This window comes from Argopecten irradians, chromosome 8 (genome assembly GCF_041381155.1).
Source record: "Argopecten irradians isolate NY chromosome 8, Ai_NY, whole genome shotgun sequence".
Classification (NCBI taxonomy): domain Eukaryota; kingdom Metazoa; phylum Mollusca; class Bivalvia; order Pectinida; family Pectinidae; genus Argopecten; species Argopecten irradians.
Window position 1 is genome coordinate 2,558,954 of NC_091141.1, and position 16,554 is coordinate 2,575,507.

Here is a 16,554-nt window from a genome sequence, read left to right on the forward strand (position 1 = left end):
ATGGAGGCCCTATCTTGCCTCACTTCTGAGGACCTGGCCAAGTCCAAGATCCCTGTAGGCCAGGTCAAACTCATTGTCAAAGCTGTGAAACAAACTTTTTCGACGGATCCGGTAGAGGCAGTACAGCGTAGAGCAGAAGGAGCCACAGGCGGCTCCACATCCCAGATTCAGGAATCGGCTACAACTGATGAGAATTCCCAGGATGAAGACTTACTGATCAGGGAAGTGTTGAACAACCTGCAGAGAGGTCAACAGACAACAGCTGGATGCCGTGAAAATACTGATGAAACACTGCAAGGTGGGTTTTCATGGCAGGACCCTCAGGTACATTTAAAATCACTCGGGCAGGCCCGTGATAATAACTATTTAGATATCACAGATTTTGTTAATGGGGGTATGCAGACTGAGAAAATTGTGTCTGAAAATGAGGTCTTTCAATTTATTTATAAAGCTGGGCCCCAAAAACCTAAATTAGAAAATATCTCTTTGTCACAATGGTCCAATGCTAATTTGGCTATATTACATAAACTTGTACAGGATGGTACTCTGTCCAAAGACCACATTTTTGATTACCTATCACACACTTCTAGGATATATCGTTTAATATCAACACATGATATGATATCTGTCTTCCTATATGATAGGGAATACAGACGTCTCCAACATGTCCACAAGTTCCGTTGGGGTACAGCTGTCTCTCACCTATCGGACGAATTTTTGCGCCTCAGACCATATCAGTCATCAAATTCTCAGTCTGCAAAACAGAGGAAAAAACCTTTGGCCCCCGGTACTCAACAGAAATTTGCTAATTTTACACCCCAAGGGAAGGAAATATGCAAAAGATTCAATTCTAAAGGAGGGTGTCAGGCACAGCAGTGTCGATACGAGCATGTTTGTTCAATACCAGCATGTTTTGCGTCTCATGCTAGAGGAAACCATAGTTTAAAAAACTAGGTGTAGCTAAGCAACCTAAGCCCTCTGCTTGTTTGAACATAACGGCCTGGGAGAATGAATTAGGCAATGATTTTGACAAGTCTTACATCTTAAATGGAATTAGGAATGGTTTTGATATTATTGATCCTGTATCTAGTCCTGCCAGAGCTTATCTAAAAAATCACCCATCAGCTAGACCCTCAAGTCCTTTATATCAGAAAGCAACAGAGCAAGTTTTGACCGAAATTGAGAACGGTAATTATGTGAAAGTGCCCTTTACACCCAAGATAGTCAGTCCTTTCGGGGTCATACCAAAGCCTGACGGAGGTGTACGACTGATACATGACTGTAGTAGACCTGAGGGATTAGCAGTGAATGATTACGCTGAAAACATTCCTAAACATAAGTACAGCACGGTTGACTCTGCTGCGAGACTAGTATCCCCTAATTGTTACATGGCCAAAGTAGATCTCAAAAGTGCATATCGTGTTGTCCCAATCAGTGACAGCAGTCAAACAGTAACGGGGATTCATTGGGAATTTAAAGACGGAATTCGTTACTTCATTGATAAAAAATTACCATTTGGCTCTCGTTTAGCACCTAGTATTTTCCATAGACTTTCTCAGGCAGTGGTTCGGATTATGAATCGTAAGGGTTTTAGTAACATAGTAGCATATCTAGATGATTTCTTTATTTGCGAGTCTTCTAAGGCTCAATGCATCCAAAGCCTTAACACCCTAATTTGCCTCTTACGAAGGCTAGGGTTTATGATTAGCTGGAATAAAGTTGTGGATCCAACACACAAGCTGACCTTCTTAGGTATCGAGATAGATTCCCTCGGAATGCATCTCAGACTTCCTGACGAGAAGTTACACGCACTAAAATATGAGCTAGACAATTTCAGCTCTCGCTGTCGTGCTAGCAAAAAGCAACTACAATCTTTAATAGGGAAACTAAACTGGGCATCGTCGGTAGTATATGGCGGGAGAGTCTTCCTTCGCAGACTGATCAATGCTATGTCTTCCCTGAAAAAAGATTCCCATAAACTCCGGTTTAATGCGGAAGTCCTCCGGGACTTAGCCTGGTGGCATACCTTCCTTCAAACCTTTAATGGCAAATCCCTCCTCTTAGAGAAACGAGCTGTTACAAGTGTATACACAGATGCTTGTAATGAAGGGGCGGGGTGGTCATTGGGGTAATGACTGGTTTTATACAAACTGGTCCGCTGACATTCCTACTGCGTTACATATGCACATAAATGAAAAGGAAGTTCTAGCTGTATGCCTCGCAGCACACTATTGGGCTCCGGCCTGGGCAAATAAGCGTATTATTGTCTTCTCTGACAATATGGTCACAGTATCTAGTATAAACAAATGTACGTCTCGCAATTCTACAGTTATGCATTTTCTAAGATACCTCTTCTGGTTGTCAGCCAGATTTAACTTTCATTTATCTTCCAAACATATCAAAGGTAAGCATAATTGCTTAGCAGATTGTGTGTCCCGTTTGCATGAGGGCAAGGCATACACTTCATTTGTCTCAACGCTCCAAATGCCAACCCCTTTATTCTCTCTGTTGTACCATATGTCTATTAGGTCTCTTTCCCTTCTTTTATCTAGGCACGGCCCGAAATATGCGGTTGCTGGATGATCAAGTGTCCCTGTTACGTGCGAATGCTTTGGCGCCATCAACCAGACGAACATACCATACCTACCTAGATACCTATCTAAAATTTTGTTGTGATCATAGTATAAAACCTATCCCAATATCTTATATCAATTTAGGGCGGTACATTGCCTTCCTATCTATGAGGTTACAGTTTTTCCTCAATAAGAAATTACCTGTCGGTTGTAAGGCTTTTACATCTTGAGGTCGGGTTAACTAATCCTGTTGACAATTTCCATATAAGTAGAGTACTAAAGGGAGCACGTAGATTGTTGGGGGACTCATCCTGCCAGAAACTTCCGATTACTCCCATTATTTTAATGCAAATCTTACCCCAGCTTGATATTAAGTCCCCTCGTGATATTTGCTTTTGGGCTGCTTGCTTGGTTGCCTTCTTCTCCTTCTTCAGGAAGTCTAACCTTTCCCCCCCCCTCCTTGAAGGATTTTAATCCTAACATACATCTAAGTCGTCATAATGTGTCCTTTAGTCCTAATGGAGTGATCCTACATGTGCATTGGTCAAAAACTATTCAGTTTAGAGAGAGGTCACTCTCTGTACCTTTACCATTAATTCTTTCCTCTCCCCTCTGCCCCACCCAAGCCCTCCTTTTGCTGTTCAGGCTGTGTCCCTCAAAAAACTTAAAGATACCGGTCTTTATGTTCCCTACTCCAGGGGGATGTAGGTTGCTTAGCTATGATATTTTCCTCTCTCGTCTTCGAGAGTGCCTTGGACATCTCAGGATAGATCATTCAAAATACTCTGGGCATAGCTTTAGGCGGGGTGGAGCATCCTTTGCGCTTGAGTGTGGCTTACCACATGAAATCATTCAAGCGCAAGGGGATTGGCGTAGTGATGCATATAAGAAATACATAGACACGTCTCTCGCATATCGTCAACACCTCAGTACTTCACTTGGGGAAGCTATAAAGAAAAAATTCTGAATTTTTAAATATGTCTGTGGTCAGCCATGAAGACCCATCTCTGTAGTGTGCATGTAATAACAGTGACTCAAAATATATTTGTACAAACATTCTGAACAGTGCGTGGTCTGTTCGATCACAGACAGTACATGGACATCAATGGACCTCTTAAACCGAGTTCAGGAGAACATAATGTTAATCAGTGATTATTTATGGTGTCGACTTCCCGTGCTGCTGGTTATATCATTGAACTTCATATTGTTTCATGGATTGACTTTGGATTTATTTTGTGTTATACCATGTGGAACTGTGTATGATATATCGTGATGGATATGTGTACGTATATACCATGGACCTGTAATTATATGTGTCTTATCGTTGCAGTAACAGGCAGTACAGACTGAATTCATTAATGGTCACTGTGCCTACTCTCCTTTGAACCTTTTTTAAAAAACTACTTTATACAAATATGTAATTTTACTTTATATACTTACCAACTCAGGTTTGGGTGTTTGGACAAATTACTACCTGGTTTATTACATGTGGTTCTTCCACTTACTGTAATCATAATTATAAAAAATATGTTATGCAATAATATTTTGCAATATTGTGTCATGATTATATCATCTATCTATAATTATGTAACATTACATAATACGATGATACAGTAATAATAACCTTGGCTACATTATCACCCAAACCTGAACGACTTTAGTTTTTATTTATTGCTTTGTAAGGCAGAAAGTTCGTTTTATCAACTTTCTGCTTTGCAACATGACGACTGTACTATTAATGTATGTATTATCTAGATAATATTTTATTAATTGTAGGCGGAAGAATCATTTGTAATATGTATACAATATTACATGCAATACCCGTCTCGCTACACACCACACTTGTTCTTCGGCAGTGTACTGTACTTACACACGTGTGTCGCGTCTGTGTATATTTACGTCTGTGTGGTGTAACTTCCGGTTTGGTGCGACTCCTCATTTTATTATCTTTCGTTGTACATGCCCCCCTTTTAAATTTAGACTACAGTTTAGGAATTCGCTTTACATGTACACACTTTCTAGATATTTCCTTTTTAACGAAATTAGTGTTTATTAACAATGTTTTACCAAGTCTCGCAAGGTCTCGTTAACGTGGTTTACTGTCGTTCGAGTCTCTCGGACTTTTCCATGCGTCGTAGATATGTAAACTAATGGAGAGCGTGTTGTGATTCCCCTTGGGACACAACAACTCTACGATAGGGTAGGTAGCATCCAATCGTTTTAAAACTTGCTCCAACCTCTGATATGTATAAAGAAAATTCAAAGCAAAGCGTCACTTTCAAATTTTCGGCCGTGCAGAACAGATCGCGCTTGTTCGCAGTGAAATTCAACAAAAATTCTCCCTTCCCTTCCCGCCCGGTATTTACGTTAACTGTGTAGGTTGTGTTAAACTTTGTACCTTTATATGTGTAGAATAGCTTAGAATAGATTACTTAGTTTAGTCCTTAATTAGTCGAGGTTAGTCGGTCCCTTAGACGGACAAATTACTACCTGGTTTATTACATGTGGTTCTTCCACTTACTGTAATCATAATTATAAAAAAATATGTTATGCAATAATATTTTGCAATATTGTGTCATGATTATATCATCGATCTATAATTATGTAACATTACATAATACGATGATACAGTAATAAACCTTGGCTACATTATCACCCAAACCTGAACGACTTTAGTTTTTATTTATTGCTTTGTAAGGCAGAAAGTTCGTTTTATCAACTTTCTGCTTTGCAACATGACGACTGTACTATTAATACGAGTAACTCCCAAAAAGCCACATGCTAGGTTATTTAGTCATAGTTTAGATTGTAGGGTTTTATTTGTAAATTTCATAGTATGATTTAATTGCTTTTGAATTAGATAGATGTATCAGTAATAAAACAATTGGAATATAATTTTGCCTCATTGTATTGTGTGTAAAGTGAAATAGAGTCACCGCTTTTGTATAAACAAGTTCTGTATATTTTACAGTATATTTAGTGATTAACAAGTAACACAGTGCGCCTCAGTGGCGGCCTAATCTAACAGTATCCAAAGAACGATTATATATCAATATTTTCAAAACGTGAAAACACATCTTTATTGTGCTTATTTTTGTCCTTATGCAGTCTTGTAAATGCATCCTATACCTTTAGTTTCATGGCCAAAAGGACGCAATTCGAGTTGTCTTCGTGACCGGGCGCGATCGTGTATTTAACTTTGATGACAGTATTTTGATGGCAATATTTCTGCCATTTTGTATTATATGACCTTGCAACTCAAAACTGTTTTAGACATCGTTCCATAGTATATACCTACATGATAACTTTGATGACAGTATTTTGATGGCAATATTTCTGCCATTTTGTATGATATGACCTTGAAACTCAAAACTGTTATAGACATCGTTCCATAGAATATACCTACATGAATGTGCGACAATTGGCCATTTAACAGCAAATTGTAAATTCGCTGAGTTCCCGTTAAAATCATCCAAATGTATGTACCATATTAGTTCTTGTCTTTACGCTTTATGTATGTTAAGATGAGAGCCTTTGTGAAAAATGTGTAAAATGACCGACAAACTTGTCGATTTAGCTACCTACTGGGTCTAGACAGTGCCCATAATTGTGGTTTAGTTGATGTTATCTGTTAAATGTTTCTAAGTTTTAAAAGATTCTTTAAATTGCACTTAAATGGAAATGATGCAATAAAATCAACTGAATGGATCACTACCTGTCGTGTCTCTGGACTTTCAAACTTCAAACTTTATTATTAGTCAATTTTCAAAAGACAACTGTGTACAGAAACATATTTACAACATTCAACAAATGCAACATAGATAGAGGACAAATTACAATGTATGTAACTTTTTGTGAAACATACATGTGCATTGAACGGATCACTGCCTAAGATGGGGTAATAAGATATACTATATCTATAAATGAAACCTCAACATTTTGTGTGGTTTATGTGAAATGAAGCCGCCACTTTTGTATAAACAAGTTCTGTATATATATTTTATATGTGGTTATTAACACGTAACACTGCGCGTCTTAGTAACGGGCAGATCTAACAGCATTCAAACAACGATGTACATGTATATGTTAATATTATGAAAATTTGTGTCTTTATGCAATTCTATACCTTTGGTTTCAGTAACTAGTAAGCAAGTTAAATGATGGTCAAAAAGACACAACTCGAGATGATCTTGGCGAACGGTCGCAATCATATTTAACGTTGATGATCAAATTGCCAATTTTATGAGCCAATATCTCTGCCAATTTGTATGATATAACATTGAAACAAAAACTGTTCTAAACATCGTTCCATAGTACAGTATATATACCTACATGTATGTGCAAAAAATGACCATTATACACCAAATTGTAAATGCGCTGAGATCCCGTGAAAATCATGAAGCTTTATAGGCACTCGTTACAACACAGCATTTATGCATCATATTAATTCTTGTCTTTATGCTTTATGTATGTTTAGATGAGAGTATACGTGAAAAGGTCACTTTATAATTACTGATACCATTGTAAAAATGTAAAATAAAATAGCAGACCACAACTTAGCTCATGGTCGGACCGTGTGTATTTATTCTTCCGCACTGAAGTGGCAAATATCATCACTTTTAGGCAGTAAATATACCGCAAAAATTAATTTTGAACACTTATTTGACTTTGTTAAATTAAATCCTGTGCATTGTAAATATTGCAATTCTCAAAATGTTGGTAACTATTGGTGGTGAATAACATATTAAAAGCTCTTCTTGTTTCGTGAGTATGAAACTTACGACACATATAACTTGAACTATGTTGTGCTCTTGGGGCAAGATTTGACCATTGTGACCTTGAATTCATGTCAACGTAATTCGATTTTAAGCATATACATTTATACCATACATGAGCTCAGCTGATGTTTCAAAGGAATTGTGTTAATGTAAAATGATATTTCAGCATATATATTGTAATTCAACATTTTACTATCGTGACCTTCAAGAGTGATTAAGGTCATACAACAAAAACTTATTTTGACATGCGGCAATCAGTCTTTGATGTAAAGATGTTCTACAACAATTGTACTGATGTAGCATATGTGACTTGTATGACCTTGACTATAATTTTAATTTTAATCTTAATTCATGCAGGCACACATGTATGCCATAGGTGTATGAAATATGAAATATGTATAATCGAGTTTGATGACGTAACATAGTCACAAAGTTTTGGCGTAAAACTGTTGTAGATATCTGTCCATGCTATGTCTATGCAAAATTAAGGCATGTATGTTAAGTATTAAAGGCGCTGAAATCTTGTGCATTTTTGGCGGGGAAAACGGCAAAATCGCAGTTTTCCAAGGTCTATATCTCTGCCATTTTGGTTCCAATGAACTTTTCTGTGGCAATTTTCGCTTTTGACATTTGTTTGACACCGTAGCGAGCTCTTGACCTTGTCACCTTGACATAATCTCTGATAACATGTGATGAACAAAAATCGCGCTATGTCACGATCTACCTTAAAGACAAAACGGGGACAACGTACAGCGTACGGTTATGAAGTAAGGAACGTTTAAAATTTGGTCTAAAAAAAGTAGTTTTTTACGTTTGTGGCCTTGACCTTGAACATTTTTTACAAAAAAAATCGAACGTACGTTTCAAGATCTCATGTACCTACATAATGTGTCAAAAGTTGAGCGTCGTACTGTGTTTCGTTCGTGAGATATCCTGCTAACAAGATTTGTGGAAATAAGGGGGAAAAAAAGAAATAATAACTCGTTTTGATCGCGATTCAAAACACGGGGTTTCCACCTATGTAATGATATAAGTAATGTTAGCGAACAGACGATTGCTTTAATACTCTTTTCCTTCGCTTCAGGTCGAATGAATAAACGAACGGACGATCTCACTCAATATTAATCAAAAAGCGTTTCTTACGAAATTAGGCTGGTCCAACCGTAAACAGATTAAGGGGCAGAAGATTTCATAGAGAGGTGAATATATCGGAGCCTGCTGATTGGATATATTAAAGGTACATCAGTTAATGGTTAATGTGTGGGTCGGGCAATACATGTAGATGTAAAATTTGTAAAGACTTTTGATATGAATTTGTTTAGTTCTGTGGTTTCAAAACTGCCGGGTATTTTCCCCAACATAGCAACGGTTTTGCTTAAACATCCGGTGTCACAGGTGACAGCTCTGCCACACACATACAAGGTTTTGAACCTGTCAGTTATTGGGTTTGTGCATTACCTTTGTTTGATTAAATGTACGTCCTATTAATAGCTAGGTTCACGTAAGGACGGCCTCCCATGCATGCGGTGTAGCTACACATGTACATGTACGTGTATTAACGCAAACAAGGCGATTGTGTACATTGATCGTGTAGAACTTAAAACATCTCGAAATTAAAGTATTCACGTTGGGTATAGGTAACAACCAGCCAAATGAAAAAAAGACCTTCGAAACGGCCCGTGTGTAACGAAGATTGAGCACAGGACAGAATTTTAACCCGGCCGCTGATTGGCTAGCTAATTATGAATTTCAAAATTAAAAATGTTTTCTGTTTTCATTTTGAATCACCTGACGTTGAAATTAGTCATTTTCTGTGTCTGAGATCATGCTCTTTAACATCCAATTCAAAACATTTCTCTTTGAAATTTCATAAATTACGGTAAAATTTACGTTAAAAATTGAACGAAATGCCATATTCAGAGGGCTATATTTCCGCCATTTTCGAATTCATTTCTTTAAAATTAAAACATTGTACAGAGAATATGCCAATGTCTATATTTACAAACAATCAACACCTTACAATAAATGATAAAGGCGCTACGAGCTCAGAAATTACGGAAAAAAATAAGGAAATGAAACAAATTGCCATATTTGGAGAGCTATATTTCCGCCATTTTTCTATATAACCCCTTGCAATTCATAGCCTTTGAAAACAAAAGTTCCTACAACACAGGTACGAAAAATCAACACTGTACATACAGGTGCTGAAACGTCTCGCGCAGGGACAAATATAAACTAAAATTTCGATTTTTGATGTCCTATATCTCCGCCATTTTGAATCTTATGACCTTGAAATTGGTCATTTTATGTGTCTGAGAGCATGCTCTTTCACATCCAATTCAAAACATTTCTCTTTGAATTTTCATGAATTTCGGTAAAATTTACGTTAATAAAATGAACGAAACGCCATATTTAGAGGGCTATATTTCCGCCATTTTCGAATTCACGATTTTGAAATTATCACCCTGTACAGACAATATGCCAAAGTCTACATTTGCAAAAAATCAACACCCTACATTTAATGATAAAGGCCCTACGAGCTCACAAATTTCGGAAAAAAATAAGGAAATGGAACAAATTGACATATTTGGAGAGCTATATTTCCGCCATTTTTCTATAGAACCCCTTTAAAATCCATAACTTTTAAAGACAATTGTTCATACAACATAGGTTTGAAAAATCAACACTGTACATACAGGTTAAAAAGCGCTGAAACGTCTCGCGCAGGGACAAATATATAAACTAAAATTTCGATTTTTTATGTTCAATATCTCCGCCATTTTGAATCATATGACTTTGAAATTGGTCATTTTATGTACCTGAGAACAAGTTCTTTCATATGCGCCCTTCGAAACATTTCTATTGTAAAGTTCATATTTGACCTTTGTTTGACCTCATTTGACCCTCTAGCGAACTCATGACCTAGACATAATCTCTGATAACATGTAATGAGAAGAAAACGTTCAATATCGCGATCTACCTGAATAACTAAATATGGACGATGTATAGCGTATAGTTATGAAGTTATGAGCATTTAAAATTCGTTCGAAATTAGTAGTTTTTTACGTCTGTGACCTTGACCCTGACCTTTATCGTACAAATATCGAACGTACGCACTCCAAATTTGAGCGTCGTACCTTGTTCCGTTCGTGAGAAAAGGTGTTAAGAAGGTTTCGTGGAAATATTAAGAATAATAAGAAAAAAAACATAACAATAACAATAGGGATTTCCATCCTGATGGAAATCCCTAATAATAATTAACTTACATTATATATGATAATAATAATAAAAAATACTGTAAGAGATATCTTCATAATTCCAATTGTTCTGAAATCAGTACGATTTTTTAAGTGTTCCAGCAAAATTAATGTAGTGTAACTTACTTACTTTTGGAGAAAATCGTCTTTTTGTCTCCCAATTTCCCTGATGCAAATTTTCACTTCGAAGGTATTTATCACTACGGTGTTTATTCACGTTGAAAACAAGCGTTCTGACGCCCTTCGCGGGTTAAGTTCATTTTACGAATTTAAAATCAACAAAAGGAGCGGAATAATATCAAGAAACAATGCATTTTCAGGTGTAATATCGACATTAGTCGGGCACAAAACCCGATATCGGATAATAAGAATTTCCTGTAATAGTTGCAATAGGAAAATATTACGATGTCAGCAAATAAATGTTTAATTTCTTTCGTTTGATTCAATTTCTAAATTTGATTGACTTGATCCCCAACATTCCAGTGACGTCACTTTTAGTAGGAGTGAATGAAACGGCAGTCAGTCCCGCCAAACAGTGACGTCACAATCATCGGAATGACGTCGCTTACATATTTCCCACGGTAGTGAAAATGAGTACACACTCATTCGGTTTAGTGAATGCAACTTTTATTGATCATCAAAGAAGCGTTCCGCTTTAAGCGAAATCGTGTAAATAACAGACAATTTGCTTTCGTTTTGAATACCATCTTCTGTATGTATAATGAAAAAGTTACAGGATAAACAGAATGCCCGGTCACTATCTTACAATACAAGTTTTATATTGGTGTCGACAGGGAAAACAGATAACTCTGCAAAACCTCCTCATCTCATCTCATCGCAAAAACGATAGCAGCATCGATATTAATCATAACAAAATAAAAATGTCCAACGTTGGAAATATTGCAAGTACATTCATTATTTACATAAACACGTAATTAGAATAATCATTTATTTCATCTAGACTAAATAATTTACGAATCCCATACACCGCCTGCATGGAGACGACCTTGGCCTATCGCTAGTCACGATGCTCTCGATCGTAGTCTTATATTATGTAACTTTTCATGGGATATTGAATATAGATATATCTGTTTTCGACAGTTAAATTTCTATGAACACGTGTAAAACAAGCAGTTTCAACTGCTATTCCGAGGCCGTAAATGCAATCTTGATCACCTCAGCCAAAACACAGGGGCACGCAAATTATGACAGAAACGTTTACTAGTAATTTGATACGTATGTCATTTTAAAGTATTGGAGACCTTTTGATATGCACGTGTATATATCATGACGTTTCAAGTGGCTGCCCGTATTATTTTTTTGTGAAAAATGAATTATATGTATTATATATATGTTATAAAATTCGGTTAGCTTTTTTATTGTCATTATTGTTATATACACTTACATAATATCAAGGATTTATAAGTGAGAAGGATTCGTGTCTGTCTCTTTACATTACTAAACACCACGCGAGACGCCTATGAACCGGGAATAAAAACCGTTTTTTCTCAACAAATACTTGTCTTATCGAGTCAAACGAAACACCATTGTAAAGTTTATTAAATTTCACGACGTTTATAACTTGCTTTAAAGACGGAATGTTTAGGGGATATGTCTTAAATTTTCGTTAAAAAAATCGACAGCTCATGAAATGACAGCACCGCTTCAGAAAGTAAGACGGTAACCCTCGCACCCGCAAGCTACATCAAAGGCTGCGCCGGCGGATATCAAAGGAAAATCAGTCGTCGCCCAACGTCACGGTCAGTGCACAAACACAAAAGCGCCTGCCTTGGACTTCCATAAAACCCAGTGTGACTTATCCTTCTCATACACTCTCAACTGCTGTAATTATACCAGTTTATAAGAAAGGAGACCGTAGTGACCCTGCCAATTATAGAGGTATTAGTCTTCTTAGCTGTATGGCAAAACTTTTTACATCCATTTTAAATAATCGTCTTATACAATGGTCGGAATCAAACAGTGTTGTTACTGATGCCCAATTTGGGTTTCGCCCTGGATTAAGTACAGTTGATGCTATTTTTGTGCTCCATTCTATTATTACTAAATCTCTTAATGATAATAAAAGATTATTTTGCTGTTTTGTGGATTTTAAAAGAGCTTTCGACTCTATAGATAGATGCAAATTGTGGTTTAAATTATCTCAACTTGGAATTAGAGGAAACTTACTTAAAACTATTAAATCAATGTATAGCCAAGTAAAATCTTGTGTAACTGTAAATGGGAGATGTTCAGATTTTTTTGTAAACAATATGGGCCTCGCTCAAGGAGAAATTATGTCACCGATAATGTTTTCGTTGTATGTTAATGACTTTGAAAACTATTTTATAGAACATGGAGTAAATGATTACCAATTTGGTGAGTTAAGCCTTTTTCTCATGATGTATGCTGATGATTTAGTTTTGTTTGCGGAATCTGCCAGAGATTTACAAAACATGCTGAACAGCCTACATAATTATTGTGAAACGTGGAATCTAACTGTGAATGTTGAAAAAACTAAAATAATGGTTTTTAGAAAAAGTGGCAAGTTACGTAAAGAAGATTGTTGGTTTTATGATGACAAACAGTTGGAAGTTGTACACCAATTTACGTATTTGGGAGTTGTTTTTAAATTTAATAATAAGTTTAATGCATTACAAAAAAAGTTGTCAGAACAAGGGCGAAAGGCTGTGTTTGCTTTGTTTTCAAAATGTAAATCTATGCAAATGAATTTTGTTACTCTTTTAAATTTATTTGATACATATGTTAACAGTGTATTAAGTTATGCATCGGAAGTCTGGGGTGGCTGTAAAGCTCCAGATATTGAAAAGATACAGCTTGAATTCTGTAAAAAGGTATTACATGTTAAAAAATCCACATGCAATGTAATGGTTTATTTTGAACTTGGGCGTTTTCCTCTTTTTTACACCAGAAAGTATCGAATGATAAAATACTGGTTGAAAATTATAGATTCTAATAACTGTATTTTAAAAACTGCTTATAATGTTTTATTGAATTTACCAAAATCGAACAATGTATTTAATTGGGTAGAATGTGTTAAAGATATATTGTACAGTCATGGTTTTGGTGATGTTTGGGTAAACCAGCATAAAGTTGTTCCATCAAATATTTTACCAATAATCAGACAAAGAATTAATGATGTAGCTTTTCAAGAGTTGTCATCTATATTAGAAAACTCTTCTAAGTGCTATTTATATCGTCACCTGGTGAATCAAGTTGTTTTACAAACTTATTTGACAAAGTATATTCCAAACAAAAATCGTATTGTATTGACAAAAATAAGGTTATCGGCACATAACTTGTGCATTGAATCTGGACGTTTTTCAAATTTAGATAGAAGTGAGCGTGTTTGTCAGTTTTGTGACCCTCATCGTGATATTGAGGACGAATATCATTTTATTCTCATTTGTCCAATTTATCAAGATATTAGAAAGAAATTTATAAAAAGACATTATTGGGAAAAACCATCTGTATTTAAATTAACCAAACTTTTGAGTACTACAAATATAAAAGAATTAAATCTACTTAGTAAATATATTTATAATGCAACTATTTTGAGAAAGTCATTAATGTAATGCTTTGTCCATTCTCCACTTATCCTGTATGTATGCAAATTGTATTTTGATATTATTCTTTGTAAAAAGCAAATAAGTTGAAAAACTTAATGCAAATAAAGAATTTGAATTTGAATATACGTCCTTGATAATATATAATAATAATAATAAAAATACTGTTAGAGGTATCTTCATGATTCCAACTGTTCCGAAATCAGAATGTTTTTTTTATTGTTCCAGCAAAATTAATGTATTTTATTTTTCTTACTTTTTGAGAAAATCAACTTTTTATGTCGATGAAAAAAATCCACTTGGAAGGTCTTTATCACTACGGTGTTGATTCCGGTTGAAAACAAGCGTTCTGACGCCTTTCGAATTTTCGAATTCAAACTCAACAAAGTAGCGGAATAATATCAATAAACCAGATATTTTCAACACTAAATATCGAGATTAATCAGGCATAGAACTCGATACCAGGTAATAAGAATTTCCTGTAACAGTTGCGATATGAAAATATTGCGATGTGAGTAAATAAATGATTAATTTCTTTATTCTGATTACCATTTCTAAATTTGACGATTTGATCCCGAACATTCCAATGACGTCACTTTTTAGTCCTCTATATATGAGCCCGAATGATTCGACCTTGCAAGCTGACGTTTTGAAGGATTGAATAAGCACTCATTTGCGGTATTATGGTGACAATTTGCACTCATATACAGCTTAACATAGTTTTAAATAATGGTGTTACTTTATCTTGAAACATTTCATTATTTAAACGTCACTTTGACAAAAAGAAACAGTAGGCATACGTAGGCTACAATGTAAATCTTACAGCGTTTGTGGATACAAGGCTTCGTTTAGTAGATGAATTTCATGAAATATTGCACAAAAAACATCATTAACATGCTTCTGACACATATAATTAATGAGTTGAATTGAATATGTTTGACATTGTGTGTAAAAAATCTATTTTGGTCTTTCGCCGTCGAAAACCGATGAACCGCGGTACCACTGGGTTGCGAGCAGCTATCGTGATTTTTTTCGTGTTTATTTCTTCTTATTCATTAAAAAAAGCGATCTTTGACTATCTCTGAGTTCAAAAGGTTTCGGCTATTGCATTCATTTCTTTATATTTGAGTTGAATGCATCAAATCGGATCTGTTCTCGACATCGACTGTGCATTGTATAACATTAGGCCTACTATACCTGTACCTGCAGTTATCGTGATTTTTTTCATGCAACTTAGTAGAATTTTACGATGCATACGCAGTAGAAAGATATAATCTAAAAAAGATTGTATTGTACAATTTCTCAATGCATAATATAACTTTGATATTCCATGGTATAAAAATGAAAACTGTCGTTTTCTCCGTATCAACGTAACACGACCTGTGCTTCGTCTCGGCGAAATCTAGCTCATTCCTCTCAGGGGGTGTCTTCAACGACGTTCGAGCATATCAGAAAAAATCAATAAAATAACAAAGATTATCGTATACCAGGTATATTAAAGAACAACAAAAAACTTTGTGATTTGTTATCAATGTGTTATTATCCTTTTTTCACTTTTCTTCATGCTGAAACAACAGCTACATGCACATTACATTTACAATTTTTTATTTTTCCTATAAGGAAATACTCTATCATACAACAATGTTATCTGCTTCTTATAAAAAAATCACTGTATATAAAAAAGCAGATATCTGGTTTAGTGTTAACGTGCAGATCTTCTGATCTTTCGATTCTCCACCGGCGACAATTTTTTTCAATTTTTTTTTAATATATCATATAAACATGCCTATTCAAACTATTCACAATATCTGGCCAGGGCTACATGTACATGTAGCTCTATTACTACAGAATAAATAATTATATATCTGAGGATTTACATCGGATATATACATGGTCAGTATCTTACAGTAGCTAGGCCAAGGACGTGTCCTTGAATAGGCCTGTTAGTTTTATTTTGGTGTGTTGACACGGAAAGACGAGATGACTCCTGTCTCATGGACATTAAAACAAATCATTTATTTCATCTAGGCAAATAATAATTTGAAAATTCCATATACCGCCTGCAAGGAGACGTCCTAGGCCTATCTCTACCCACAATACACTTGATCGTGGTCTTATACATATGTATTATGTAACTTTTCATCGATAATTTGATCCAGATATATCTGTCTTCGACAGTTATATTTAGAATTATGAATATGTGGAAGGAACGTATGTACAAGATAAAAACAACCCATCTCAACTGCTATTCCGGGACCCTTAAATGTAATATTGGTCACCTCAGCCCAAGCACAGGGGCACGCAAATTATTCATTATGTAAAATAATTCCTATGTACGTCATGTCCACATGACTGAAAATTA

General features: G+C 35.6%; 1 pseudogene; it reads left to right on the plus strand.

The window, feature by feature from the left end:
• Positions 1-3,607, plus strand: LOC138329087 (uncharacterized; annotated as a pseudogene).
• Positions 3,608-16,554: the final 12,947 nt, after the last annotated feature.